Raw genomic sequence first — 20660 nt, forward strand, 5'->3', positions numbered from 1 at the left:
TAAACTACATTTTTATTTGCGATGCATGTTCTAATGGAATGTCACTCTATTTAAAGTAATTATAGTTAATTCGTTTAATTGTTCATTTACTTCTTGGATAGTTTAGATGTTTATTTTATTTCTTAGGAAATGAAAATGAACCTAAACATTCTTGCTAAAAAAGTTTTTTTGATTGAACATACCGATGTTCAGTTATTTTCTGAATAATTTTTGTTGTAGCATTTTTTGTGGTTTATTTTTGAAGTATTTTTAGTAGCTGAACAAGGTAATTCAGTTCAAATTATTGTAAAGTCTTCTGTACTCAGATGGAAAAAAAATCTCTTGGTAAAGCAATTCCAATGATAATTATACATTGTATTACGTATGGTCTTATTCAGGTTTAAAGTAATTTCTAAATAATGATAATCATTTATATACTGTGTAAATTTAGTTTTGTTAATTTTAGGTAAAAAAGTTTATATTAATTTCATCGTGTTTTGTTTTTTGCAGGTATGTGTCAGCTGACAGCATTGTTGAGTTATGGGAACTGTCTGGAGTACCTGGTGCTAATACATTATTGCAAGAAATAGGTCTATCTGGAGCCCATGAAGTTAGTTTATCATTATTGAGTGGTATACTGGATGAAGAACTTAGAAATCTATGGACTGATATCGCTAAATTATCTGTTAGTCCTCTAGTCACATATCTTAGTGCTGCATTAAGTTTATCTCATGTCCAAATTAAGCAGTTAAGGTTAGTATTACATCGTAATCTTATTGATTCTGATTTCTTATTTAGAGATTCATAACAACCTTTCTTATTCAAATTATAAAGTTAAAAAAGATAAGCAAACTTTTAAACTCTTAGCAAAATTAGAGTTTTACACGCAATTATTTCAAAGCAAACTACTACTGTTAAGTACAAAAATACTGTTGTCCATAAACAGCTAAAATTGTAATACTTATATAAAATATAACAGTTAGGTCATTTTCAGTAAAAAAGGTTTTATAAACAGAAAATTTAAAGTAGGTTAGTGAGATATTTACAGCTTAATATTCATTTTTCTATATAAAACATTTTGGTTGAAGCATTTTTTAAATGCTTTGTGAGGTTGTTATTCTACATTTTAAATAACACTGCCATTAGCCATCAATTTAATATACCGGGTGGGCCAGAAGTCGCTTCCTACTGTAAACGTTAAGATAAACATGATCTTCCCATCGATTTTAAATTACCTCCTTTTGTTTTCATCAGATAGTTATTGACAAAAACACCTTAGTGCACTGCTGTTCAATCAGACATCTGCTGTATACAGCTGTTATTATGTTCATTGGACATTTTTGATTGTAACTTTTGAAGATGTTTGTTAATGAAGAGTTAGTTTGAAGTTGAAGAAGTTTGAAGAGCCTTAAAAACCTAGTACAAAGGTGGTTATAATTTCATAATAAATGACTGGAATAATCATTTCAACACTGTTCCACCGACACAGAAGGCTGTTTACAGTTTACGAAAATGTTTTGGGAGAAATGCATCTGCAGTGGACTGCCTCAGGTCAGGTAGGCTGAAAGTAAGGTTAAAATTTTTCAAGCGGTTATCCAGAGCCCTGTCTAATCATAGGCTATTTCTCAAACAGAATATTTCTAGAACCTCTGTTCGAAGAATTTTACATCAAGCTAAATTCAGATATTGTATACCTCATCTCATATATGGCCTATTAGAAGTTGATCCTGATGGTAGGCTTCAAGTTTGCGAGATAATTTAAATGAAGTAAGAGAAGATGATAATGAGTTGTTTTCTAAGATAATTTGGATTGATGAAGCAACTTTCAAATTAAAAGGCCACATCAACACAAACTGTACCTATTGGTTCAAAGAACCATAGAATTGTTTTTGAGAGGGAGTTAAATCAACCTGGTGTTACCATTTGGGGTGTAACTCATGTTGTGGAGTAATTGAGCCTTGCTTTTTTGATGGAATAGTAACTGGAGAGAAGTACCTCGAAATGTTGGCAACCTATGCCATTCCCAGGCCAAAAATGAATTCTGGTACTTCCACCTACTTTAATTTATACATGATGTAGACCCATCCCATTATCCAACAGCTGTGCAGAACTACATTGGTAATTTATTTGCCAGGAAAGTTATTGGATGACGAGGGACAATAAATATGCCACCCAGATCTTCAGATCTTTCATCCATGGATTTTCTCTTTTAGAGGATTGTTAAAGATAAAAGCCTATGCTACAAAACCACAAACTATTGGGGTCTTGAAATATGCTATTCAAAATGCTTTTGAAGAAATAGATTGCAACACACAACTGTGCAAACAAGTATGCATAAGTTTGCCAAGTCATCTGGAGAAATGTATAGACAAAGATGGAAAACAATTCAAGAAACAATGTAATAAATAATCATGTAGATTCAATAAAGTGTTAGTTATGAATTCAGTTTGTTTTTGTTTTGTATTCAAATAATAATCGTCAAGGGTTAGTGACTTTTGGCCCACCAGTATGTTACATTTTTGCTACTTGTTTCCTTCCACTTGTCATGTAAAAACTTTTTTGCAGTACACATTTGCCATATATAAACTGTTGTGCAGTATAAATTCAGTCAGTTAGCCAAATACAATCCAAATGCATTTTTTGAAATATTGGAATACACTAATAAAATTCATAAAACAAGTATATTGAAGAAATTTCATATATATATGAAATTTATTCATATATATATGAAACATTGACATGTTTACAGGGTCATTCACGGGAACCGGGTGTTTTTAAAATAATCATAAAAAATTGAATATTTACTTTAAAAAAGTTTTATTGGTACTGAAACACTTGTTAAATCAAAGCATTTGTTACTTACTCATGAACGAAAAATTATGTCCGGCAAGTGATGTCCATTTTGGGCAATACATTGTTGTAGCCTTTCACGGTAACTGGCCTCGATTCTTTGCAGCATGTCTACATCAATCTGGGTGACGTGATGACGAATTGCGATCTTCAGGTCCTCCAATGTACGCGGTTTATTGCCATACACACGCGATTTCAGAAACCCCCGCAGAAAAAAATCACAACTACTCAAATCGGGGGACCGAGGGGGCCAAGGAATGTTGCTGAATCTGGTAACGATCCGTCCCAGAAAGAAGTTACAGAGAACAGCCATCATTGCCCTCGCTGTGTGCGCTGTAGCTCCATCCTGCTGGAATAACACATTTTGAAAATCGATTCCCCGATTTCGTAACTCAGGGATGAAAAACGTATTCAACATCGTAATGTAACGATCAGCTGTTACAGTTACGGCAGCGTCATTTTCTTCAAAAAAATATGGTCCAATAACACCGACCTTTCCTATTGCACACCAGACAGTCACCTTTGGGCTATGAAGTGGTCTCTCGTGAAGCTGATGTGGGTTTCTTTCTGCCCAATACCAGCAATTCTGTTTGTTTGATGAAGCCATTCAAATGAAAATGGACTTCGTCAGTCATTAACAATAACAAATTTTCATTTTCTTCAAAAATGGTAAGCATTTGTTGACAAAATTGTAATCGCTGCATGAAATCTTGCTCTAACTGCTACATAACGGCTATCTTGTAAGGATGGAAATGCAGGTCTGTATGCAGAATTCGTCTTACCGTACTTGAGCTCATTTGAAGTGCTGCTGAATGCCTCTGAATAGAGCGGCATGGGCTTCTGACAATGGCTTCCCTTACACATTGGATGTTCTCCGGAGTGCTAGCAGTTCGTCAGGGACCCGGTGGTTTTTTCTTCAATATTGAACCACTTGTTTGAAGGTTGTTTACCCATCGCAATATTGTGTTACGAGAAGGGACACTTGCATTACGATGGTTATTAAACTGACAGCGGAAATCTCGCTGAACAACAGATTCGTCATACACGTACAGGCGTTGGTCTAGCATCCACGGCTCCATCTCATCGACTAAAATGTAAATGCTATGAACACAGGAAACGTCAGACACCAGCCACGTGCCCCTCCACCACGAACGCCCGAGTACAACCCACTTCAAAAACATCTGGTTCCCGTGAATAACCCTTTATATATATGAATAATAATAATAAACTTATAAATGAACAGATCAGATTTGATAATGATATTTTATTCAAGCAAATTATACAATAATTATTAGGTTGGGTAACTGATTCAATTTATATTGCATAACAGTTGTAAATGTCTTGCTGACATTGTTTTTCATGTAACATTGACTTAATTTAACTATTGACAGTTAACTGTTATGAACATAATAATCTTAAATTTTATTTTCATTTTAATTCCCATTTATAAAAATTTAAGTGTACAACTATAAAATTGATAATTAATCAGTAATCCGTGATGATGGAGGAATAATCCGAAAGCGCTTGGATAGTCAATACTCACAATTGTTGGTAAGCGGGTACTCTATTTTTATATAAAAACATGAACATATATCCTTTACGTAATAAACAAAAAATATTATTTATGCATAATCCTCTTAAAAATTCCAAATAACACTCAACATGATAACAGATTTTGGCAGTGCAAACAGAATATTTACTTAAATTCACAATTGACTGGATTCCAGATTACCTTTCAAAATAACTAAATATTTTCTACTTTAATACAGTTACAACTATTCAAAAAAATTATATAATGAACTCATTAGTTCATCATAGAGGGATGAACTAATTGCTGTACCATCAGATCATTTAAAGGGGCAGGATTTATTAGTATTTCTTACTTAAAAAATAACTTTTGTACATTTTATTTATATGCTGTACCAAGTATGTGTGTGCATGTATGCATACATGCGTTCATTTATTGATTAAAGAATTTGAAGAAAGTTTAATTTTTTTTTTTGTATATTCAGAACTTCAGTTGAACAAATGACTGGTGAGAGAGACAAATTACGTAATGATCTAGCAGAAGCTAACCACAGAGCTACACTTCTTGCACAGGAAGTTGATGACAGACATGCTCGAATGGAACGTTCTACACAAATTCAAGTAAAGTGAGTATACGAATACTTACAAACTTCCATTACTCTGTAATACTTACTGATTACATATGTAAATCATATTATATAAGATATAGGTTTTTAAATATTTTAACTATTCATTGAGAATGGGTAAATCTTCCCAATAGCCAATTTTAGGCAGTTTGATGAAAACACAGGTCTTTCACAAGTAATGTGAAACTACCAGGCTTATTAGAAAATAGTGAAGCTGTTTCCCATTGCCTGAACTACATGCAAATTCAACTCTGAATCATCCTACTTTGAATTTAAATCACAGGAAATATGCAGATTTGTACACAATGGTAGAGAGTGTAACATTTGGTAACCTGAAAAATATGTCAGCATAAAACTAAGCATTAGTTTATTTTTCAGCATAATGTTCATACTTTTTGTACTCAAAAATTGTTGATAATATGTACCTACTAAATTAAATGTCATGTTTTGTAGTCTAAAAATTGAAGTTTTATAGAAGAAAAACAATTTTTTTAGTAGGAAAACCAACCCATTTATTTAAAGTAAAATAAAATATCTATCAGTACATTTTACTTAATGATGTATATATTTTTAATTGTAAAAAATTATAATGTTTCTGAAATAGTCTTTCAGAATTTTTTTGTAATGTGAATAAAATGAATTATGAAAATACATTGTTTTGGTTTCAAGAAAACAAGAAGTTGAACATTATTATTTTCTTATGCAGACTTTATCACAGTTAGTTGTCCACATCAGAAAATTCTCTCGCCTTTATTGCTGCCGTCCAGTTGTGATAGCAATGGATTGAGTCATTCACATTTTGAAATTCCTTTTTTTAAGCCACTGTCCCCTTTTTATAGTCATCCTACCTTTTTATTATCAAGCAAGAGTTCTATCTTTACCACACTCTGTCAGTTGATGTTCAGCATTTGTCAGCCAGTTCATTTAAAGATGATTTAAATTGTCTTTGATTGATGTGTTTGAACACACACATTGAGGCTGAAAAATGAATGAATGAAAGCCTACCAGGAATGATTATTTGGTTGTTTTTCCGCCATAAAAGTTATTTTAATTCTTAAGTAGCATGACATTAGAATATGTTGATTACCAGAACTACTAAACTTTTAGTTCTTGTTATTCCAGACTGATTTGACTTGGTTGATCATTTTTTGGAACCATCCCTATGTGTTCAAATAAGAATTTACTATAGCTGTGTAAGAATCTTGAACATCATCTCTGTGAAAATTATGTAAGCTGGTAATTTTTCACATTACCATCACAGTTAAAATTAGACAGAACATACTCTTCCATGTTTATGGTTGACGACTCATTTTTTGCAATGGTTGTATAGTATTTGGTTTGTCAAAATTCATTGCAGTGTTGCCTATTTATGGCAGTAAGTAGCATTGCTTCCTTGTCATTTACATAAAACTATGAACAATGAGTTGTGCTACTGCATAGTCTTAAGCATTCAACCATGACTTCCTCAGACTGTTCTTTAGAAGTATTTTTATATTTTTTTACTTCACAGACCTCACATAGAATAATAAACTAAGAGAAAAAAATCATTATCATTAGAAACTGTCCCACACCATACTTTTGTAAAGGTTAACTCTTACTTATTTCCACATGAAGGTGCGGGAAAGTTTCTAATGGTATGTAGATTTAACCTTTATAAAAGCATGCCTAGAAGCATTCATATCCTAATTTATCTTTACTTTTTCCTTCGCCAGCATTTCACTAACAAAAAACTGTCAGTTTGTTATTATTAGCAAACAGCAGTCTTATACTGCATTACCGTATAGCAATTTATATAATTCACCATTTTTGAAAACCATGTAATAAATCAGAAAAAGTGCAAATAAACAAACAGGGTTACTTGTTTCTATTTCTACTGAGTAACTCAAAAGCATTTTATGTTTCCTTATATGGAAGAAAACCCAGATCAAATTTTTTTCACTAGTACTGTTTTCTAATGTTTAGATATTCTTCATCTAATATTTTTTTTGCGGTTTTATAAAATTGATTCATCAGTTCACTTCCAACTTTCTCTTACAGTTAAACCCAATTGACAACAACAAACAAAATAAAATCCATCTTTCTAATATTTATATTGCTGATCCTGTTCTTAATGTTGTAGAATTGTTTAAAAAAATAAATAATTCAATTTCATTGAAAAATGAGAAAAAAATTTTCTTTTATAAAAAACTTAAATTATGTAAAAACTTATCCTTTAGTGGACTACTTTTTCCCAAAATTATATTAATATTTTTTTTAATAATATTTATTAAATTGTCAATAGTAATAACTATGTATTTGAAAGCAAGTTTGGGTGTTCCATCTTTATTTTATCTTATTTTGTTAATTTCTGCTTTGTGCCTCAGAGTTACCTCATTTTACTACAAAAATAGTCCCTAAAAAAAAGAGATATTCAAATTTCCTATGAAATGGTGTGAAATTTTTTTTACTATAAAAGCACTATTCAAATATGTTTGTAAAAGCTTATTTTAACAGAAACACCTGTTACAGTAATAAGTACTGATTGTCAGTATCACTATCTAGCATTTTATAAATCCATTGTTAACCACTACAATCGTACTTGCTTACATATTGACGATGTGTTGTGCTTAATGGAACAGTTCATACATTTTAAATATGATGTATTTTTAATATGTTAGTTAATATTTTTCTTATGCTTCACTAAATGTTTTTAAATGTCACTTTGTTTTGAATGATTATCTTTGAGAAATTAAGAAGGTGTGCATGCAGCCTTGCATACTGCATTATAAAGCAGGTACAGTAAATTGAGGAGGGAATAGACAAACAATCTGTTTATCAACAACTGGATTCTCTGACATGACAATCCTTGATTACATACCATTCTGTTTTGTAACAGGTATTGGATCTCAAAAGTGTAATGGTTGACTGAAACCTTGCCTTTGCACTGGATGTCAAGATTTTCCCTAGTGTTTAAGGGATTGAGGTTAAAGAACCAATGATTTAAAACAAAATGATACAAAAACAGTTATTAAATGCCCTGAAAATACTAATAATGATTGATATTCTGGGAATATTCAGCAGTGAGTGATAAAGAAAAAAAATTTTTAGATTATTATTAAATAGGAAAGCTGTATGTCGAGGTTATAAACTGGGAAAATAAGTTTTTTTATCAGATAAAAAGCTGTTTTCTATTTCTTAAATTTGATTTTTATTTACATTTACAATCTCCTAGCTCGTTTAAGTTATAAATTAATATATTACAGTTTAATTTCTATTTAATATAATCAAAATACTTTTTGCTTATATTAATTTTTTAGATAACTTACTTTTTATTTTAAAATAATATTTTAATGCAAATACCTGCAGCAATAGAAAAGAAATGGATTTACATTATTTGTAACATTTACATATTTCACTTATTAACATCAGTTCGATAAACAAAATTATTTTTATTTATTTATTCCAAACAAATTCCCTTTGTTAATTTATTATGTAGTTATACAAATGATTTATTTGATTTGTATATAGTCTAATAATGTACTTCTAATTCATCATACCTTTTGGGTCCAACAAATTAATAAAGAAACATTAAAAGATTTAATTTTTTTGATTTATTTAGCAATTTTAATAAATTTCATGACCACCATGTAATTTGCCAGTCATTACATTCACTGTAATGAATCTTAAAAGCATGATCATTATGAAATGAATTCTTATTTGTCAATACAATGAGAGAAGTTTTAGCTTTTAGCATAATTTTGGGGCATGAGTTTTTTTTTTACTTATACTTATAGTATATCATAAAGACATAATTTGTTTTATATCTTAATAATAATAATAAAAAATGGATCCAATCTGACCTTATTCCATACATTTGTTCATAAATAGAAATCTCTTATCTGCTTTTTGATTTATTATTTCACTAGAATCTAAAATTGCCCATTATTTAGAAGAAAAAGGTTTTTATCACTATTTGGAGGCCCATATATGATGTGTTATATTTATTACTGGAGGCTATCTCCCACTTCGCATGAGTACTATATGAAAAGTTAGACTTTAAAATTTTGTTTAAAGGGGTGTAAAACAGGGGTGAGGATAGTTTTTTTTCAAAATAAAATGTAGATTACAATTTTTCTCAGTTTGGATCTGTTGCGTGCAAAATTTCATCACAATGTGAATAAAACTGTAGATTTCTATAAAAGACAAACAGACACTAACATTCTTCTTTTTACACACACTTTTTAGTGTAAAAAGATGTGTTTTATTTATAATGGAATATAATGTTCATAAGAATGTGAACATTTTTTTCATTGTTTCAACCAAATTGAAATAAAAGTAAAAATAGATGATTTTGTTATATAAATAAAATTACAAATATGTTGTATAAACAAAATGCATGGTTTCATGCATGTTCATATACATTCATTTAATTCTTTCATTAAAATATGAAATACTCTTTTTGCATTGGATTAAAAAATTCTTCAGAAACATTTTATTAATTATTGACTTAACCTTTTGCATAGCAGTTAACTATTTTATCCTTATAACTGAGGTGTGCTAGTTTATTATTTACACAAAAAAAGATTACTAAGTTTGGAGGCATAAGATTTTAAAAAAATATCACTACTACTTCATTCAAAATCCTACTTTTTGGTATTAGTTTTAAATGTAATTTCTGGATACTATAATAATTGTACTTTTCTCTTAATCTTCTAATTAATTCCATTACTAGTAATATTTATTCCCCATTGTCTAGAATTATCCATTTTGCAAAAGCTAATGCAAGTCTCCACCAAACATTGTGGGGAACATGCGCTGTATTTTCGCTTAGAAATTCTGTAGCTTGGTCTTCCTAGTAACCTTGTTAGATCATCAAGAATACAATCTCCCATTTCTGTTTAGAAGAATAGATGATATTACTGATCCAATTGACTGCAGAGTTTTGAGCATCTATAAATTAGAAATATGCACCTTTTTTTTCAGTATGTGACATGTATAAGCTTAAGTTCTTTATTTTTATTCGTAATTTGTTAGTAATAACCTTTTCTGTTATTCATTTTACAGACAAGGAAGCTGTGTATCATTGGAAGGAGGAGGGGGTGGTACAAAGCGCAGAGGTCATTCTCCACCTGGTACGTTGTTGGATTCTGGCAGTTGGTGCTCTGTGTCTCCCAGTCCTCGTCAGGGTAAAGTTAGACGATGTTGTACAGAAAATGATCTGTCCCTGGATAATGTTCGAATGGAAGGTATTTCCATCTTTCTGATTTTTTTATTTTTATTTAAAAAGTTATAACTAATATCTCATTAAAGGTTTTTAATGCTATATATATATATATACTAGCGGACCCGACAGACATTGTCCTGACGTGGCATTGTTCTGTAATAAATGCACAACACATAAATATAAGTAACTTATTTAAGTTAAAATTAGCAGGAATGTGGATGAAATTTCATTAATATGACTATTATCAGTTTGTGATTGTTGCATTATTGTAATGGGTATATTGATTAATTATGTGTAGTATGGTTAATATTTATTTTCACTAAATATTGAGATATCTGATGAAAATCGAAACAACGTAAAATTAATAATTAGTGTAATTAATAAATTTTGGTACTTACTTATTAACGCCACCGCAGCTACAGCTTTATTTAAAAACAAAGTAGTCAATCGGATTTCGGTGTAAAATAGGCCGATATAGAGTTTAACATAGATTCAAAACAGTCTCTTTGTTAATTTTAATAATGGTTATTTATATTTATTTATTTTATAAATATAATTTAACCAAACTTAGCCTACGCTCGCTAACCTTGACTAATTAACAGGAGTGTTTTGATTATTTAAATAATAAATAATTGCAATAATTACTGAATTTATTAAATAAATACTCAAAAAATTACGGTATTAATTAATCAAGGATAGCGAGCGTAGGTTAAGTGTGGTTAAATTATATTTATAAAATAAATAAATATAAATAATCATTTATTAAAATTAATAAAGAGACTGTTCATTTTCCACCAAAATCTGATTGACTACTTTTTTAAAAATAAAGTTGTAGCTGTGGTGGCGTTAATACGTAAGTGCCTAAATTTTCATCCACGTTACTTCTAATTTTCACTTAAGATCATATTAAAAAAGTACCTCCTGCATTTTTTTTTAATTTAATAATTTTAAAGTTTCATAACCATGTGATAGCTTAATTAATCAATTAATAAAAAATTAAAGCACTGTGAAAAAAGCAACGTTGTTAAAATTTTAGTAGAAATTTTTCTCATTCTTTATTTTAACATCTATTTTACCAAATTTTAGATAATTGCAAATTAAAAACAATTTTAGAAAATTTTTTATAAAATTAATCAGCTACAAAAATTATAACTTCAATTTTTTAAATATACTTTAAACTATAATTATTATATGTAAATTATATTTTAATTTTATAAATGTTATAATTTATTTTACAAACTGACATTTTTATTTTCAAAGAGCCCGTTCAATACTTCATAAGTTGCATAGAGTTGCATAGAATCAAGTGAGAACTGACAATTTAAATTTGTAGGTTAAGTTGATTGTTATTGAATGCAGGTGTATACATGATTAAAATTCATGAAAAATCATGTAAAATACTCACTTCAATACTGCATCTTACAAATTTGCACAATGTATATTTTTTTATTACACTTTAAAACGTTATTTAAATAAATAATATTCTCAATAAGCATGCAATTCTAGCAGACTCGGCAATGTTTCGCTATTGCTAGATTTGAGTATACATACAAATTAAATGAACACAATTGAAAATTTCATAAAACCTTAAAAACAATGAACATTAGGAACTTCACAAAATTTAACCTTTCACTTTATAAAAGTCAGAAGGTAAATAAATCCAAATGGCAAAACAACAGCAGTACCTATCGGATTTAATTCACACCACTCTCTAATCACAGTATTTGGTGGAAAATAATTTTTTAACGAAAAGGGTTGTGGCTGCAAAATCATTACAATTAATACTCAACATTAAGAAACTTACAAAACATTACGGAACTTCATAAAATTTAACCTTTCAATTTATAAAAGTCAGAATGTAAATCCAATTGTCAGAACAGCACTACCTGTCGGATTTAATTCAAACTACTCTCTAAACACAATACACTGTTAAGAATACGAATTTTAATGTAATAACAACATTAAGCTATGACGCAAGTAACTGATATGCGAAAAAGCAACAAAATAAAAAAATTTCCTAGAATCCGATCGCACCACCAACTACTGGTTCTGACTGATATGCCAAAAATTAAAAAAAAATTCTAAAACGCGATCGCAGCGCTGCCTACCAGATTTAATTGTGAACCTTAACCATTGCAAGATCAGCAACAACACATAAATAAATAAATTAATTAAAAAAAACATTTTCTATCGGATCAAATTGTGAATCTAAACTATTCTCAAATCAACTTAATCACACACACAAAATTTCATCAAAATCAGTCCAGCCGTTTAGGAGAAGTTCAGTGACATACACATGCACAAAAGAAATATATATATATATATATATATATACTTATTCTTTCAGTTTTAATTCTGCTCTAATGTGTACATGGACTTATAAAGTTATCAATCTGAGACTTTTTAATTTACTGAAATGAATTTCTTTTAAACTTAACACCTATAAAGTATTCTACCTTAAGGCAGGTCCATAATAGTAGTTTTGTGCTTTGTAAATACTTTGTCTTCATAAAACTGGAAATGAAAAACTATTACATACCTATAGAATTGTTAATAATAGTATAGCTATGCATTTTTGGTGGATTCGGAACTGAATCCAAGGGTAGCGGGAGTTTTTAATTATCTCTTTACTAATTGCAGAACCTGGACAAATGTCTATTGCTGCTGTGTCTTTCGTTTGTCTGACAGGTCATTATTTATTTAGTGGCGATTATAGATATTTTTGTGTTTTATTTATGGATGGAGTTGGTGTTTTTCATTCTGGTCCTGTAGACTAGGAGAAGTAATTGACTGTGGCAGATTGTGGGAGACTATTCGCAGATGAGCTTCATGCTCCCAGCATGATTCCCCTTCAGTCAAGACAAATCAATAATAATAATAAGCGACAATAATAATTAGAATAACAATAATTGCAACAACAAACAATAATAATAATAAATGTCAATAATAAATGAAATAATAATTTTTAGTAATCACAACAATAATAATAACAGACAGTGATTACATACAAAACAGAATCGTATTACATACGATTTACATATCCCATGAAATTCCTACCCTGATAACCCATCTTATGGAGCAACATCTGTTTAGGTATGTCAGTGGGCAGTATTATAAAAGACGATTGTTAAACAAACCTTTAGTAAAAGGGTCTCTTTTAGCTCCTTTCCGGATTTCTCCCGTTATTATATTTTCTACTACTTTCTTCTTAATTGGTAGGAATTCGTTACTCAGTTCGTGTTACACTATTAATGTATTTTTTCTGTTATTGTTTCTCATGGAAGTACGACTAAATTGCTGTTGTGAAATGTGTTGGTAGATAATTTACATCAATTTTCTCAGAATTAAATTCTCTATCAGTTTAACCAATAAGTTTTATTTGTTTAGTTACAATTTAACAAAGCTATTTTACATCAAAGCTAAAAAAATGTGTTTTTCAACTTAATTTTTTTGTTTGTTACACCCTGTTTCATATAAAATAATGGTGATACAGTTCTTAGGCCCATTTTTTTAATGAGAGAAATACACCTTTGAAGCAGAATCCTCCCGGACACTTTATATATTATTTCATGAGTCTGTATTGTTAATTTTTTTTTTTATGTTTGTGAAATAAACTTTATTTTTTTATTGTCTAGGCTCTAAAGTGTTTTATTTTATCTTATGCTGTAAATTTATTCTAAATTTAGCTTTATTTTTATTAGTCTCTTTACTATTGTAACCATTTGTTTAATTGCATGTTTTTATGTCCTAATTTAATTTGTTGCAAACACATGTTATATAATGCTCATACATAATATTAAAATGTCCTACCATTTTATGTGAGTGTAGATGGGATGATTTTTCTTGTTAATTATTCTTTTTTTTATTGTATCAGTTGCTGTAAGGTTATTTTATCATTTTCCATTTTTGTAGTGATTTAATTTTTAATAAAAGATTTTATTTTTTAATAAATTTAATCTATTTAACAAAATAATGTGTTTAATATGACATATGATTGTATTAGACATCATTTCCAGATGTTTGGATACTTAAGATAAAATATTGCTTAAAAGGACTCCCATTATTAACTGGTTTAATAAAAATATTTCTTTATAATGCCTCCAGTTAACTATGCATAAGTAAATTTTCTAAATTATTGACCTTATATGGTTATTTAAATTTAAATGAATATCAGTTAAAAAATATTTAATTAAGATTTATGTTACCATCTCTATTAATAAAAATAATCAACTGCTTTGAACCATAATGTACAGTTTGAATTTTCTGGCCAAATGTAAACATTCTCTTATATTTTTAATGTTCATTTAGAAATTATGCCTCCAAAGATGATGGGCCACCACAGGACCTTAAGTTACTACTAACTCTATTTTAGCAATTTAAGAAAGTTATATATCTGATTTGTCATATTGTAAGAAAAGAGTTTAAAAACCAATTATTATTGAGCATTTTTTAGTTGACATAAACGAAATTTTATATTAGAAAAGGTACATCTGGAATTTTTTTCACTGGTTATCTCTTTCATCTTATCTTCCTAATGGAACTACATGTAGAATTTGAACTTGTTATAATTAAATAAATTTGTTCATATTGATAAAAATATAATCTATCATTATTTCTAAACTGTTTAGTGCATTATTTATTTACTTATAAATGTTATTGTTTGTAATAAGTTTGTCTAAATTATCTTATCACTTGCAATGCAGGTGATAAATTATGCACAAGATTTTCTGTATTATTAAAGTAAATAAAAGATAAAATTATCATTGCTCTTTATAAAGATTTAAAAGAAAAAAAAACAGTGATGATTACATTTGTATATAAGTAGAATTATTTTAAGTATATTGAAGTGGTATTAAAAATATTATATATATTTATTACATATTAACTCTGAATAAGCATATTTACAATGTAGAATTCTGTATTCCTATATGAAGATTCTATGCTTTTTTGTCTGTAAAGAATGAGGTGTAATCAAAAAATAATGGAAGTTTTAATTTTATCAAAAAAACTTTATTTATTCTCATTGACATTTTTCCCTTCAATCCCCCAGAGTTGCTACATGTTTATGCCCAGAGTGTTTTGTGATCTTCAATACAGTTGTGGAAAGCATTTTTCGGTATGGGCTTTTAAGTTCACCAAGCAATGATTTTTTTTCCATCTATCATAGAAAATAATCCTTTCAGTGTTCTCTTAATTAGTGGGGATAAAAAAAAAAGTTGCAGAGTCCCATGTCGGGAGAATGTGGAGGCTGTAGTATCAGTGTGATGTATGTTTTAGCTAAATTAATAGCAAATTAGTAGTGAAGTGTAAACAGGATCATTGTTCTGGTGCAAATTCCAAGAATAATTTGCGCACATTTGTGATAGTTTTCTTTCAGATTGTCTCATGTAAACTTACTGTCAAATGACTAAGTAATGCTGTTTAGTTGATACTTTACGTAGTAGCAATTCGAAATGGACAATACTATTGCAGTCGAAAAAAATGGGAAGAGAATCTAAACATTTGATCAAACTCTACATGTTTTGTAAAGTCTCATTTCTGTTGGAAACTTTCATTGGGATGATTGAATCTTTGTTTCAATGTCATAACTGTACACCCACCTTTTGTCATATGTTAAGACACGTTTGAATAATTCTGAGTTATCAACTATGTCAGCAAACAATTGTTCTGCAATGTTGCCCTTGTTGAAAAGTCTGCAATAAAATTTGCTGCTACTCATTTCATACTCAAAATGTCAGTCAAAATTGTTTCACATGGGCCATAAGATATTCCCATCTTTTCAGCAATTTGTCAAATAGTGATTTATTATTGGTTACAATGATGTTTATTTTCTAATATTTTCTTCAGTTATTGATCTGTTCAGATATTCTACCCTTTTATTTTCCATGGCCTTGAAACCACTTTTACCACTCAAAACCCTTAGTGTTGACGTAACATCCTCACTATTTTACTGCACTCTATCCCATTTTTAATGCAAAACTTAATGCAGATCTAGTAGGTTTTTCCTGTCATTTTCAAACAAAATAAATCACCACTCGTAATAAAAATATCCTAATTACTCACTTGACATATTTGAAGTGTCCAAATGAGCTAAAAACATTGATATGCATATAAGACAATGCTGCTGTCATGACACAAAGACAAATTTAGTCGAAAAGACATAATGCACATTGTCTTAAATTAAAAAGTTGTCATTATTTTTTGATCACCCTTTTATGTAGGCAGAACTGCAACTGGTAATTTTAAACTTACCACTATGTGTTGAGTAAACATTTGTTTACTTATGACTGATATTTATTGTACTCCAAAATGAGGTTATTATAAAAATGTATAAATATGTGGCTGATAAATAATCAGTAAAATTTATGTTTTGTGGAAGTCAAAAATATCATGCTTATTTGGAAAAATTACCTTAAACTTTTGTAGTTTACCTTGCATTAATTTATAATTATTGTTTATCCACGTGCAATAAGTAACAATAAACAATAAAGCAGTAAACTTTAAAATCTAATTTCTAATATTTATAAGTGAAATATATTTAATGACTGATTAAAAAAAAAAATCTTCAAAATTTGTACGTCCAAGTAAACACAACAAAAAAAAATCACTCTGATAAACAATACATTGAAGAGTTATAAATAATTAATGGAAACTTTTTATGATCATTCCATACAGTCTATGTAAGAACTATTAAACTTAATAGCACATTTGTCATAAAATTTGCTATTACTTCATTGTTATACATAGTGATATAACAGTCCTATATGCTGTGGCAGAACTAGTGTACATGTTAGTCATTTTTATGAGCTTATATTTTTTTTATCATAAACTAAATATAGAAAATGTGTTATCTAACTTGCTTAAATGAGTTTAAATTTCTTTTATTCTTATTACAAAATTAGATTGCAAATGTATTGCATCTGCACATAGTTGTTTATTTTCTGCTAATCAGTATTTTTTTATTAATATCTCCCTGTTAATAGTATATTTATTGATCTTTTATCAGTAATAAAAAAGATTAATATGTACATGTTAATTAATGTAAATAGAATTTAATATATATATATATATATATATATGTTTATATATGTCTTAGAAACACATCAGTGTTTATTTATTGGCAGGTCTTGCTATCTGTCAACCACTGCGTCACAGTGAAAGTGGTTTGGGTGCTGATCTTGATACTTTGGATGATTCTTTAACACTTTCTAACTGTAGTGACAATACGGTAAGTAATTTTTTTTTTTTACACATATATGTATAATTGTTACTTATGAATTTTTTTTTTATATAAAAGTTATAACATCAGACTGTTTATTATATTCATTATCAAATATGGTGTATCAAAATGCTGTAAAAGAAATAGTACACTTTATATTATATTTAGTATCTGATCAAGACATGATTTGTGCACACTAATACTTCCAGGGAAGACAGACATTCTCCTCTTTGGTCAGAACTTCTAATGATAATACACTACACTGTTGTCGAAAATTTAAGAAAATAAACTCACTATGGAATGAAGGGGTTTTCAATTTTGCAAGATCCTGAATTATATGTTAATTCTAATGTAGTATGCTCAAATAACCCTCAAGGATAGTGGTACAAATTTTCTACCACTAATTTTTCCAAATGTTGAATAGTGGTACAGATAGTGTACTACCTATATAAATTCTTACATAAACATGGTACGGTGGATCATTTTTTATACCACATAAAACTGAAATGTTCCTGAAACTGAAGTGTTATAGTAATGAACATCACCTTACAACTTATAATAATTTAACAATAGCTTAGTCATTTTATATGTATTCATAGAACAGCTAAGCAAGTTTTTTTTTGCATTGTTTACTAATATTCAATACTAATGTTACTTTTCATTTTTAATAAAATGATTTAGTTCAGTTCTTGACGTGTCCTTGTACGAATGTACAGTTGTTTCCTTCTATAATATGTGACGTGCTAGTTAATGTTTTGTATGCATTAATGAATTAGTATGTTTTTTGCACATCTGTGTTAGTAAATTTTTTTTTAGAATGGCAGAATTTAAATCCATAATTAAGTATAAAAAGTTTGTAGTCAAGTTCATGAAATAGTTAATAACAAATATGATTTTATAAAGTTGAAAGACAAACAAAAATGTGTAGAAAGAACTGCTGTAGCTTGTGGAAATTCAATATCATAAGTTGTAAAACTGTGAAAAGAAAAGAGGAATGTTCTTAAATCTAAATTGCAGCCAAAAAAAGTCTAAACAATATTCAAAACCAGTTAGTGGATTAGACAACTTTGATTGACTGCCTAAATTAAATAAATTACGTGAAGAACTTCAAAAGAGTATTCAATTTAAAGGTTCTAGAACTACACTAGCAGCTATCCTGAAAGAGTTAGGGCTTAAGTGATGTAAAATTGATGATAATAATGGGAAACTTTTAATTGAAAAAGAAGACATCTGATGGAAGAGGATAGAATATCCCTCAATCCATAAAAGTAAAATGACTTTATTGCAGAAAAGGAAATTCTTTGATTTTTTTATTTGATCGAATGATAGTGCTAGAGAGTAAAAGTGCTGATTAATAAAGGTGATCTATATTAATTCACACTGTAGGAGAAGTGGGATTCATTCTGAATGCAATGTTAACTGGGAAAATGAGTTCAAAAAGTGGTAACTATCACGACAGCATTAACATTTGAAAAATTAAGGCATCTGAAAAATTAATTCCTGGTCTTTCTCCCCAGTCAGTGGTTCTTTTTGGTTATGCGCCATACCACAGTTCACTTCTAGAGAAGCCTCCGAATTCAGATAATAAGAAAAGTGGCATGATTAATTGGTTAGAAAAGAACAATATTCCATTTAATAAAGCAATGTTAAAACCGCAACTGTGTGACATAATTAAAAAATTATGTACTATTTTTATGAACTGTTAAAAAAACACAGGCATTAGGTTCTGCAACTTTCATTTTATCATGCCGATTTAAATCTGATCAAGATATTATGATCAGTTCTGAAAACATAAATGTGATAATATTATCACATTTAAAAATTAGCTTAGGAAAAATTCAATAAAATAAATAAGGATGATTGGATATCAAACAGTAAACATGTAAAAAAAAAGCTGAAACTGAATTTAGGAAGATGGAACTACTAATTGATAAAATGATGGATAAATTTACCACATCTAGATAGTAGTGATGAAAGTGACTATTCTGATGAAGACAGAGAAGATTATGAAATTGCAGAGGAACTGGACATATAATGACATGGACATATAATGCAAACTTCAAGTAAGTGTTGATAATAATAATATTACAGTCAACAATGAAATGAAAACAACCAACCATACAAAAAAAAATTGAAAATTCTAAATATTATAAAAAAAAAGAATTGTACAATAGTAATAATAATAATAATTATACATCTAATTTGGTCCATTTACAGATACACATTCAAGCACTAGTTAAGATTTTTTTAAATTTAAAAATACACTTAAATTAAAATTCTTGTTTTTTCTATCTATTTATTGAATTATTAATACTAATTATATAATAATATAACTAATAAAACATGAAAACTGTAATAAATTGAACATGCATAAGTAAAAGTACAATTATTATTGTTATCCTATTAGATGGGTGTAAATGTTTCTAGGTTCAGTAATAATTACGTATTAATCTTTTCCAGTACAAGCTTTTATTTTCATTGTACGCACTTGAAAAGAATACAGTTTTTATTAAGTTGTGTTCATTGATTAAAAAAGATATTTTTTACAAAGTTTTATATTTAATTGGTGACATATGTTAGTGTTAAAAATTTGAACTTCTACTTTTTCTAATCCAAGTTCATTTATATCCCAACATATATGGAAAAAAATCGAAGGTTATACCTTTTTTATAATGAAAAAAATTGCTACATATTTATCCATGGGATAAATCTACTATTTATATACTAAAATCTCAAAGAATGTATAATGTAATACAGGTGTCAAAAACAGATTGGCACAAGCGACAGAAAGCTTCCTTGCAGAGAAGAAACTTTCAGTAACAAATATAGATATCTAATTATTACCGATGTATAAAGTATAAGAATATTTAGAAAAAATTCTTGAAAATATTTTTATGGGGTTTAATACTTCATGATAGTGAAACGTGGACAATTATGATAAACTGAAAAGAAAAGAACAGGAACCTTTGAAATATTGAGTTATGAAGAATATTGAAAATTAAGGTAGTTAATAAAATTTGAAATGAAAATGACTTCGATAACTATGAAAGGTGAGAAATTTGTAAAAAGATGAACTGTTGGTGGACTGTGTGTTAAGATATTCAAATTTAATTAACTTAATGATAGGATGTTTAGAAAGCAATAACTATAGAAAATTGGAAGAAAATCATTTCATTACAGAAAAATGGAAGAGGAAGTGATTTTATTAAACAAGCAATAAGGATGTAGTAAATATATTGAAGTAATATAATTAGCT

General features: G+C 28.7%; 1 pseudogene; it reads left to right on the top strand.

Annotated features, from left to right (window-relative positions):
* Positions 1-20660, top strand: part of LOC142320812 (uncharacterized) — a 79531-nt pseudogene that overhangs the window by 1256 nt on the left and 57615 nt on the right.

This window comes from Lycorma delicatula, chromosome 3, assembly GCF_047948215.1.
Source record: "Lycorma delicatula isolate Av1 chromosome 3, ASM4794821v1, whole genome shotgun sequence".
NCBI lineage: Eukaryota > Metazoa > Arthropoda > Insecta > Hemiptera > Fulgoridae > Lycorma > Lycorma delicatula.